General features: G+C 43.7%; 1 protein-coding gene across 7 annotated transcripts in view; it reads right to left on the reverse strand.

Moving 5' to 3' along the window:
• LOC142498664 (tyrosine-protein phosphatase non-receptor type 9-like) overlaps positions 1–12,085 on the reverse strand; it is a 56,073-nt gene that overhangs the window by 38,349 nt on the left and 5,639 nt on the right. For 2 of the 7 annotated variants that reach the window (XM_075606968.1, XM_075606944.1), the window contains exon 1: positions 5,966–5,987. The exons of the other annotated variants lie outside the window; for them this stretch is intronic. The gene's annotated coding sequence lies outside the window, so the exon portion shown is untranslated. Of the gene's footprint in view, positions 1–5,965; positions 5,988–12,085 lie in introns of those variants that run through there. 7 annotated transcript variants of the gene reach the window in all.

Raw genomic sequence — 12,085 nt, forward strand, 5'->3', positions numbered from 1 at the left:
TTAATTATTGTGTTCACCTACCTTGGGAACACATGATCAATATCGTTTGATCCAGATCAATTCTTGATCTAGTATATGAGTGACTGATATATTTGCGTCACCATACAATACCACAGTAGTTGAACCCAAGTGTATCTTTAGCACTCGAACTAGGATCCCAGCTGCATCACTGTTTTTAACACCCATTATTTTAGTTTCGTGGTTGACAAAGATTATTTTAAATGTATTCATCCTTACACTATCAGTCGAGTACCCACACTTGGTCTCTTTTTCTTGTCACTCGTTCTGATGCTTTATCACCTAGCGGTGCACGACTGATAACATACACTATTTACGCTGAAGCGGGGGGTACTCTGTACAGTCCATGCATTATACATCATTATACATTCCCTTTTCTCCCCCAGATATTAAACACATTTGGTTGAAATAAGTCTTACACAGCTGGCCAAGTTACATGGATTTAGGGTAGCTAGCTAGGCTTCATCCTAGTTTTGTGATGCGAGCTACCCCTACCGTCACATTACCCACCATAACTTAACTAAGTGTGGTGAAACCTATGCCAAGCTTCATTTTGCAAAGCCAGTAAAACCAGCCTCACACTGATGAGACCCTATAGGTAGAAACAGCCGTCTGTGGGTAGGTTTACTGGCTATGCATCTTAACCCAGGCTGTGCACAAAAGCCGTGCAATGCAGCAAGCATAAGCTTAGAGGGGACCATGTCATATGGTTTTGAAGCAAAAGGTGGCACTGTGTGCTCATTTGCATGTCATTTCCCAGAATCCTTTGCCGCAGTGGAAGCACTGTATGCTGGGTGATAATGGTGAAAGTCAGGATTGCAGACCTGTCTAAGGCTGCGTCCATAGAGGGGGGAGCCGCGCGGACGCTCCGCGATGAGCCCCGTCATCCTCAATGAGGATGTCTTGAGATGGGGCTCCCGCGTGCATCCCGCAGGCGTGCTGAGGCGCTGGGATTTTCAGCCGACAGCAGAACCTGTTTCTCAGCGCGCGGTCGGCTGAAAACACCCAATCAGCGCCAAGCTGCGTCACGATGTTGACGCTTAGCGGGTTATTGGCCCAGCGACGTCACTGCCCCGCCTCCCGATCGCGCACGCTGACTCACCTGCCAGTCCATGGAATCGCTCCTGACCGAGCAGGCGAGCCTCAGCGCGGAGCAGAGCAGCTCCCCCTCTATGGACTCAGCCTAAGGCTAAGGCCCCGTTGCCTCAGACCACGCGCCCGCACTGCAGAAAGTGGGAGCGTTGAGAGGCACTTGGGGCTTTTTACGGTCCAAAAGGGACCATTTTTGCGAGCGGGGGGAAGTGGCCAAAACGGGTGGGGGGGCGTGACCGCCCGTCAGCCGTTCAGCCCCTCAACCGCTGTCACTGAGCCCCTCAACTCCTCACACACAGACAGGCACTCACAAATACACACGGGGGGTGGGTGAGGGGGTGAATCGGAGCCCGGGGGATCGGAGCAGGGGGGGGGGGGGGGAAATCGGAAAGGGCATCCCCCCCCGCCCAAAGAGGACAGAGTCTGTGGGAGGGAGCAGGGGGGACTTCCTTGGTGCTGCAGTTTATTTAAAATCGCTGCTTTCCCCCCACACTCTCCTCCCCGCTCCCCGAAGCCTCCCCTCCTCCCAAAGCCTCCCCTCCTCATTGGCTCACAGCCACACCACGTGACGCGTCGCCGCTTGGGATTACAATTCTCTTCAATCCCCAGGCGGCAGACGCGTCACAGCGTGTAGTGAGCTGTGCAGCCGGGGGGGACTGGGACCGGCTCGGGAGGATTCCCCTGCTGGTGGGGAACGCTCGTGCCGCCGGGCGCAGCTGTTCCCAGCCCTAAGACATGCAAATGAGCACATCGTAATATTTCCATTTGCTATATGCTTTACTGTGGAGGGTTTTTGTCACTTTTTTTACCCACCAAAACTTAAGTGTGGTGTGTATGTGTACATACATAATACATACATACATACAAATCTAAGGACAAAGCATATATACATATCCAGTCCGTGGTGGAAAGAGTACCGAAAGCAGTCTGCACCAATTTGGTAGTGGGTGGATTTGACAACGCGTAAAACTAAAGGGATTTAATTGGGCCAGATCAACAAAAAAGCAATGCTTCAAAAATGTATAACAGTACCTGCAATAATGCTGAAGGGCAATTATTAAAAGACAAAGAACATTAGGTACACACCCTCTTTATAGAAAAAAAAAAAATCTATTTTGAAATTGATGGGTCATCCGTGTGCTCTAGAGAGTTGTTTGCATTATTTTAATATGGAGGCTCTGAGAGAGAAAGCGGTCAATACAAAGGGATTGCATTGATTAATGCTAATAAGCTCAACGTTGGAGGAAATCAATGTCAGAATGAGTCAACAAAATCATGGCTATGTAAGCCTACAATCTTATTTCATGCATGATTATCGCTGGCCACCACAGTAACTCTGTACTGTACTACAAGCTGCAAAAGGTTCCAAAATATGACCAAGCACATAAGCTCATGATGCAGTCACCTTCAGTTTCCATAGCTATTTGCAGAAATTCACTAAGGTGGTTTATTATTTTCAGTCTCCATTTCAGTTTTGTACCATGTATCCTTTAATGTTCCAGAAGACCAATGGACTCACGAGTTCCAGGGGCCTTCTGGCAGTGTCTCTATGCAATTGCTTGTGTAGAGATCACATGGTGGCGTGACCGGATTTTCTGTTCATATGGTATTCACCCTTCCTGGAGTTAGATGAAAGCGCTCTCTCCTAGAAAGACACCAACTTGACAAGGCGTTCAGCCTTTGACTTCAAAAGGATGTCATCAGGACACCCTAAAAGCCTAGAATGTACAAAAAAACAATGGAACCACCCATAAAAATGATCTTACACCTTATAAACATTGTAACAATTTTTTTCATCACTGCTTCACTGTAATGCAGACACTACAAGGGCAGGGTTGATAGAAAATTCAGGATTCAGACTTAGGCCTCGTTCAGGGTGTCAGCTGCAGGACTCGGAGGGAGGGCGTGAGGGAGGCAGTTCTGCAGTTTGCTGGGCGATCTGTGTTTATCCCCCAGCAGACTTTTCAGCGTTTGGGAGGGGGCGGGGTTACACACGGCAGGGTAAGTATCCAAGTTGCAGTCATGAAATCATTCTGAAGAATGATTTCATTGGCTGCCTTGGTCCCTGTGACGCTGCTGCAGCTCCAAAAAACGAAATTTTCGTTTATTGAAACTGTAGTCAGCTTCAACTCCTGGCTTCGGAGACAGGGCAGTTGCTACCCTGACAACCAGTATTCAAATTAAATACTTTGTTTCACACGGCAGCACGCACGGCAGCACGCCCTCCCTCCGAAGCCAGCACCCTGAACGAGGCCTAACGCTGAAGTTTAAACAGGGACTATTTAACCACAATGGTGTTTTTCTGACTTTAGCCAACGGAGCTCCTATAAAAAAACATTTTGAGATCATGCATTTAATAAGAAGCATTGACCTGCCTTCTACTGTAAATTAGTATATGTCTATAAGAGAAAATCCCAAACAGTAACCTAGGAGATTGTGTGCTCCTGGCTTGCACAAAACCCCCCAAACATTACATTTCAAAAGCGGCAATACTGAAACTAATTAAATAGAAAAATAAACAAATGCACCAAGATGAAATTATCAAAATTGCCTGTGCCAAATTCAGTAAGCCACTCATGTGCATAAACATTTTACTTTAAGGGAAAAAAATAGCATTTGCAATTTGAAAATCGAGTTAGGACAACTTCACTATGCAAGACACTTTCAATAAGAAGTGAGCAAGCCTAGTGTCACGGGAGACCAGTACTTTTACACCAAAACTATCAGGATCACTAGCACCAGACAGGACAGGGTTGTTGAATAAAATGAAGTTTATTCTGAAACGCCAGACGACAAAACAAAGATGCACAAAACAAGATACAATACCAACTGGGGGCCTGGGGAGTAGACTCTAGCTTTGCTAGGTGCAGGGGCCTGCTCCAAGAAGGCTTGCCCTGTCCGCTTCTCATCCAGGATATCAGAGGGCTGATCACGCACAACAGCCTCTCTGACATGTACCTCCAGCTTGCCACTGTCAAGATCCAAACTCCTCCCAGAGTGTCTCTCAAATGGTCCTGATGGAATCTCCACACTCCTTCCCAGAGTGTCTCCCCCTCTGTTTGTTAGACTCTCTTGCTCTGATCAGCAGCACCTCTTATATAGCCCTCTGTGGCTATCCTTTGCATGGGACAGGGGCTGCAGGCCAATCAGAGCACGGATTAAGTTAGTGCCACAAAAGCCAGAGCAGGGGCGTGCTAAGGCACTCAAGACCTCCCACTTGGTTGGAGCCTCAGAGTCTGGGCAGTAGAATGCTCTTACTCCCAGATCTGATCAGCAGCCTTTCACCTCCCCCCAGGAGTCCTGACACCTAGCTGTCCCTAATCCTATCATTTCAATAGAAAGCTTCAACTAAGTGGATTGCTTAGTCTTTCTCCATAGAGATGACAGTAACAATGGAATATCTAATTTGCTTTCTTGCAGGGCTGACACCCAAAGCACATTACAGAACAATGTTGATTCACTAAACTGTGGGATTGCGTTTACAGAGAATAACGAATACAGGCTTTGAAATACATTCTTACAGACATAGTGCATTATACATTCCCTGTTCTCCCCCAGAGATTAAATACATTTGGCTGAAATAAGCCTTACATAGGTGGCCAAGTTACATAGATTTAGGCGTAGTTAGTTGGGCTTCATCCCAGTTTGTGATGCCAGCTAGCCCTACCGTCACACCTAGATACTTGGGCAATATACTGGTATATCCTAATACCACAATAATATAATCTCACAGTGTGCTGATATGGAAGATTACCTATTATCTCGATATTGGGGTCTTCTGGGGTCAGACAGGTTTGAAGATGCCACACTTAAAGTTGCTCACTGCCTCCCTATCAGAGTCCCCCTTCCATTTCTGCTTCTGAAAGCTGAAGCAGAGGGAAGAGGAGGAGCCAGAGCACGAGTCTTCTATCAGCAGCCGTACAAGGTAGGAACGCCTTTCACTTGTTTCCTCTGTTAACCCCTTCCATCCTCCTCACCATGGGCACTTCTTAAACCCTTCCAACCCTGAGGCACTTCACCACCACCACCACCACCAATACCCCTCCCCTCCCTCCCCCCCCCCCCCCCAGCCCTCCATTCCAACACTCACACCCCCTCCCCGGGACCCTATTCCCCATTCGGGACACTCCACCACCCCCCTCTAGGACCCTACGCCACAGCAGATCCACCACTCATACTTCCTCCATTTAAAAACACATTTAGTTTATAACATGTTAGACATTAATTAAAACAGATTGACAATTCTTAAGAAAATGTGATCCCAAAAGAAATCTTTCTTAAAAATGGTCCCCCAAAAAAAAAAATTGTTTTAATTAATGTTTCACATTTTAGAAATGAAATGGAAGTATCTAGGGGCGTGAGTGATAGGATGAGGGGTGGATGAATGTGGGGGATGTTAGCATGAGAGCAGTGTAGGTGAGAGGGGAAAAAAAACAACACGTTTTCTAGTAAATCTCCCTAAAACAAAAAAAAAAGTATCTATTTTGAGAACAAAAACCGACTACAAGCTCCAGGAAACCAACACATATCTAATCTATTCAAATGAAAAAAATCGAAGAGTGGAGCATTAGTGGAGATTAACATGCCAAATATAAGAGGTATGTACTGTACGGGGATAGAAAAAATACTTGTGTGATGCTCAAAAAACACATGGCAAATCTTGCTGGGCTAGCATAGATAGAAATGAAATCTTCAATGGTGTACCCTTCCAGTAACCAAATGTTGTGCACTAGATAGTACATTCAGTATTGAAGGCTCTAACTGGAACAAATCCCACTCTGCACTGCGGTGAAGATTCAACACTCTCTGGAGTCCAGACTATTATATACATCAGCAATAAAAATGAAAGACTCACATGTGGTTGCACTTTTCTTGGTCAGATTCCACCTGTCCTGGGGTACCGGCGTGCGTCCGCTTGTAATTAACAGCAGGTGAAAAATAAAAAAAAAAGGCAGAGCACTACTTCTCCATTGAAAAAATGTATAATACAAACAGACATGAAGGCCTCTAAACAGCGCCTACGCGTTTCAGGCAAAAAAGACCTTTATCAAGGGCCGGGTGCAGACCTGCAAAACACGACAGTAGAGCAGACGGACGGAAGTTAGTGATCCATGGCAAGTCAGCTGCGGCTGCAATGAACGCCCGTATCCAGTGTAAATGTCCGGTATAGAGTACACCATGTACTCACGGTTGTTTACAGTTCCTCTCTCCTCCTGGCTAAGCGATGCACCTTGGATAGGTGATCAGCGTCCCTCCATGGCGTCTCAGAAACAAAGTGGATGATCAGATGATCAGAAGAACAGCCACCCCATGTTGATACTGAACTCACCAGCACAAAAGTTGGTTAAAAAAAACCTCTTTATTAAACTACATAAAACAGATATCTGTTATTTGATCTTCTTATCATCCACTTTGTTTTCATTTTGAGAACACATTAGATTTACTAGAACATTTCCTGACTTTAAAAGCAAATATTTATCGCAATATATATTACAGGTAGTCCTCGCTATTCCACGTTTCACTTGACAACGAATGGCATATCCAACGCAACCTTACGGGTCGTTTTGACGCCGGAATGCGTTATCTGAAGCCTGAATGCGTTATCCAACGCTCACCGCCACTGATTAACATGGGACTCACTTTACAACGGTTTCACTATCCAATGCTACTTCCAGAACGGATTCCGTTGGATAACTGAGGCCTGCTAATCACGATAAATGTATTGATATTGCTATTGTGGGAGTTTTTTTTGTTATCTCCCAACCCTAGATACTAAAAATATGTTGCTTGGGGCGTTAATGGGTGATGCGACATAACTAAATTATATTACCAATGTAGCGGACGTCAACTATAAAATAAGCAAGGATTTCTCCATAAAATACATGCTAAATTAAAATAGTAACTCCTGCCATTTTAAGCAACAAGAACGACCTACACAAGGACATAAGGGGAAGTAAAATACAACCAGTGATTTCATTTGCAGGGAAAATTGCACGTGCTTAAAAAGTTTGCCTTTAAAATATTTAAATAAAAAAACGTTTTAGCACATATATGATTAAGGTAATGTTAGGAACTATGTGGACCCTGCTAAGGCATTTAAATTATTTAAAATCTAAAGGAACAAGAAGAAACAAAGATCAAAGCACATCTGCTAGGTAACTCCCACCCAAAATCATCAATTACAAAAACAATTTAAAAAGGTCAAGTTCCAAGTATAACAACCCTTGTTTTTCAAAAACTGCTGACAGTTTTAGTTTTAAGGATTGCATCATTTAGACTATACTGTAGTTGCTATTTCCCCTGCTTGTCTCATTCTCAATGTGACATTTTCCTTCCAAAGTGGCATTTCAGCTTCATCTGATTCTACTGTGCCATGTTGTTCTATCCCAGGCCAGCCAGTGGGGAATTTCATACTTCCTGCTGGAATGTGGACACTTGCACTTTCAATGGGTAGGAAAAACATGTGTTTTGTTGTTGGTTTTTTTTTACTTTAAAGTGATTCAACCCCTCCAAAGTAAAACACAATTTTGATAAGGCTCCATTTGCAGTTTATTTGGGGTACATATTAGTAGCAAAAGAAAAGCAGTAAGTGAAAGACCGGAATGAACTCCATAAAGAGTAATAAGAGTACAAGCTGACAAAAAAGATACTCATATATATTCATATATCATATATTCATAGATCCCAAATTGTCTGGTTAAAACAACAATTCAGTTCCACTTCTAAAAATAAATATCTCATTTCCTTTTATCATTGGAAAGTCGTGTTGATGCTGTTTTAAAGTAGGAGTATATAAATGTTTTACTTAAAAAGATCTCCTCTTGCCCTTTACAAAGTCGCTTTTATTTTTAAGATCAGAAGCTTCGTTAAGGAGATATAAACTGTTTAAATAGTGTGTCCACGGGAGGTTAAAATGAAGTCGTCTTGGTGCAATTGAAAGGTTCCCATGGTAACCACAGTAATCATGTTTAAACACTAACAAAAAAAAACATTTTATTTAAAAATAAAATAAAAAAAATAAACAATTGAGAGCAGGACATGCTCAGGAGTAAAGAAAAGCATTACAGGAGTTAAACTCAGTCTTTTAGGGGAAGGGGAGGGTGGGTGCCATAATAGATAGCAACTACTGAAAAGAGCGTTCTGGAGATCCCAGTTACCGAACATTTCTCTCCCTGGGAGGTTAAAATGGGCACTGCTATTCACTCATTAAAGGGAGGATAAAATGGGCACTGCTATTCACTCATTAAAGGGAGGATAAAATGGGCACTGCTATTCACTCATTAAAGGGAGGATAAAATGGGCACTGCTATTCACTCATTAAAGGGAGGTTAAAATGGGCACTGCTATTCACTCATTAAAGGGAGGTTAAAATGGGCACTGCTATTCACTCATTAAAGGGAGGTTAAAATGGGCACTGCTATTCACTCATTAAAGGGAGGTTAAAATGGGCACTGCTATTCACTCACTAAAGGGAGGTTGCAATGGTAACCGCAGATTTCAGTAAATAAATACTGTCGGTTAAAATTCCGTAACAAAGCTAAGATACTGAAGAAATTAAAAGGCTGTGTTATAACTTAATTTGTGTTTCCTTTAGGCTGGTGACTGCCGCTTTAAAGTAACATAATAGTATGCCTTTATTATGTCACTATAAAATGCATCCTCATGGGGGGGAGGGGGGGTTATACCAATATATATTTTGCCAAATGGTCCGGGTTTCTTTTTCACACGGATGTTATGAAATGTGGACCCCTACTACTGTTAGATTAAGGCCTCGGGCATGGTCAGTGCCGTGCTGAGGCGCGCTCTCACTTACCAGCAAGCGTGTGGAAGCGTAGGTCTTAGGAAAATGTTAAATTCGCGAGCTCACTGGAGCGCAGGGCCGGTCACGTGAGCGGTTCACCCAATGAGGGCGAACCAGCTCCGTGACGTCACTGGCCTGACCCTCGACACGCCCCCGGACGGCGCACTAACCAAGGCCAGGGAAAGCACCCGCTTTCCCTCAGCATCAGCGCGCCTCCGCACGGGCTGAGTCACCATGGACTCAGCCTTAGTTTGCTGAAGGGAAAACAAGCTAGGGAATATAGGGAAATGTTTTTTTTAAAAGTACTTTTTAACCAGCTAATTGGTTGGATACAAAGTGAACTATGAATCAACATTTATTCACAAAAAATTAAGATTGGAGTTGAGCCCTTGAATTAAAGGAATATCAAGACGGGGTGGGGGGGATGCGTCTTTCTAACATACTGTTAACACACGATTTCAAATACGCAATAATCGTGCCGATACATAAAAAGGGCGACCCAGCTAATTGCAAAAATTATAAGGGCATAAGCTTGCTATCAACATCTGCAAAGTTTTTGACTTCAATTATCTGAACCAGACTACTTAAAACGCAGAGAATTGAACTGCAGGGAAAAAACAGGCTGGGTTTAGACCATGAAGAGGATGTACAGACCAAATTTTCACACTCCGACAACACGCAGAAATACGACTCCGCTGCAAAAAAAAGATACCTTTATGGTATTTGTTGACTTCTCGTGCACTTTTGACAGTGTGGATCACCCATCGCTATGGTGCACCCTCAAGGCAGATACGGTACCACATGCCACTCAATGTTCCAAGAACTTTTTATGAAGGACGTACAAGCAGAGTCAAACACATGGGCAACATATCCGCGCAATTCTCCATATCCACGGGAGTCAAACAAGGTTGCATAATATCGCCTATGTTATTCAATATTACCATGGATCGGATTCTCAGAAAAACATTTAAAGACAGGCCTGGCGTACAAGTGGGAAGCGAGCTTTTTCTCACGGACCTTGTGTACGCCGATGACAGTGTTCTTAGCGGATACAGCCCAAGAAACTATGAACGACATGCAAGCCAATGCAAAGAAGCTCGGATTATCCATAAATACGGAAAAGACGAAAAACATATTACAGACATACCCCGCTTTAAGGACACTCACTTTAAGTACACTCGCGAGTAAGTACATGTCGCCCAATAGGCAAACGGCAGTTCACGCATGCGCCTGTCAGCACGTCCTGAACAGCAATATCGGCTCCCTACCTGTACCGAAGCTGTGCGCAAGTGGGGAGACTATAGAGCCTGTTACAAATGCGTTATTTACATCAGTTATGCACGTATATGACAATTGCAGTACAGTACATTCATCAATAAGTGGAAAAAAGGTAGTGCTTCACTTTAAGTACATTTTCGCTTTACATACATGCTCCGGTCCCATTGCGTACGTTAATGCGGGGTATGCCTGTACTGTTAGCCAACAGATTCAACTTCAACTGAATGGCAACCCAATCGAGCGAGTGGACACATTCAAATACCTAGGTGTAATGCAAAGATTCTGGATTCAGCCAATAACTTGTAAACAGTGTTAGAGATGTAATCAAAAAGGGATTTTACTTGGCTTCGGTAATGTTCTCAGTTACAGCTTGCACAGATTAACAGCATTCAACAGGAAAAATGCTCCAAACACCCAGGGAAGCCCCAGTCAGTCTTAGTCTGATCCCGAGAGAAGTTCTTGGCCAGGGCATCAGCACGGTCCGTAGAGAAGCTTCTGTCACTATCCCCAGCCTAGGCTTTTATTTATAATATTTTGTGTTAGGCTTCCTCGAATCAGTGCTAAGTGTTGTAGCAAAATGCATACTAAAACTGATGTCACACTTCCTTTGCAGTAAACAACTCTATATAGTGTGTGTGTGTGTGTGTATGTGTGTGTTCTCTGCCAACACAGAGCATGTCATGGCACACTTAAGCTGATGAGTGGTCAAACATGTGACGAGAGAGTTCTGCCAACTCAAAGCACGTGTTATGGCATACTTCAGCTAATAAGTGGTACTTCCCAACATACTAGGGTCTATTATTGATAGCCAAAGCATAGCAGCTACGAACGACATCAAAAGCCGCATCGTTAGCGCCACAGCAGCGTTCGCCTCCTTAAAGAAATGCTTGTGGAACCAACAGGACATGACAAATGTAACAAAAATGTGAATTTTTAACGCCTCAATATGCACCATTATACTGCATGGCATAGATGTACACTACTCAAAAGCGATATGAACCTACTCGACCGATTCCAACTAAGATGTTTACGTAACATACTCCATATTACGCTACGAGACCAAAGGAATAATGAAGATGTACGGTTAGCCTGTCAAAACCAATCCACAATCGACCAGTACATTAAGCGACAAAGACTTAGGTGGTTTGGCCACGTCCTCCGCATGGACATCACCAGACTACCATACCAGTGCCTCAACACCACACTACCGATAGGCTGGAAAGTGGACTGAAATGCTCCAAAGAAAAAAGGTGGTGCTCCACTTCACAGTAGCCGAAGCCCAAAAAGCCGCCCTAAAATCGAGATCAATGGCGCGGAATCACTAGAAACATATTGAGAACATCCTACCACTGGCCTCCACAACGCATCGCTCCTTACCTTATAAAAGATGAAGCAATGTCGTTTACGGAGTATATACCATATACCCGTTAACACACATGGATTCCACTGCCTTACTCCAGTTAATTTTCTATGCAGAGCTCAAAGATGGTGGAAACTCAAAAGTAACATTCCCGATTTCTAGTAAGATCTCATCCAAAAGCTCTGCAGTGTAGAAGACAGATGAACGCTGAAGTAGAATGAAGACCTTGCAAGCGGAGATCATCGGTATATCATTTTGTAATATCATTTACGAAATGACAAAGCACAATTAACCTGAGGTACACACGTTTCCATACACGCTGACACATTTTAGTGTTTGCATTATACATACATAGTTTTAAACTCAAGTGAGCAAAGATTAGAACAGAAAAACTGGCATACAAAATCTATTTAATCTGTCAGAAACTGGAATAGCGAACAGCAACTTCCATTAGTCATTCAAACCTCAATTACTTACTCTTGCACTTCTTGCCAAAAGCATGGCACATTTAAGATGTAATTACTCTTACTTGTGTT

Source organism: Ascaphus truei, chromosome 1 (assembly GCF_040206685.1).
Source record: "Ascaphus truei isolate aAscTru1 chromosome 1, aAscTru1.hap1, whole genome shotgun sequence".
Classification (NCBI taxonomy): Eukaryota; Metazoa; Chordata; class Amphibia; order Anura; family Ascaphidae; genus Ascaphus; species Ascaphus truei.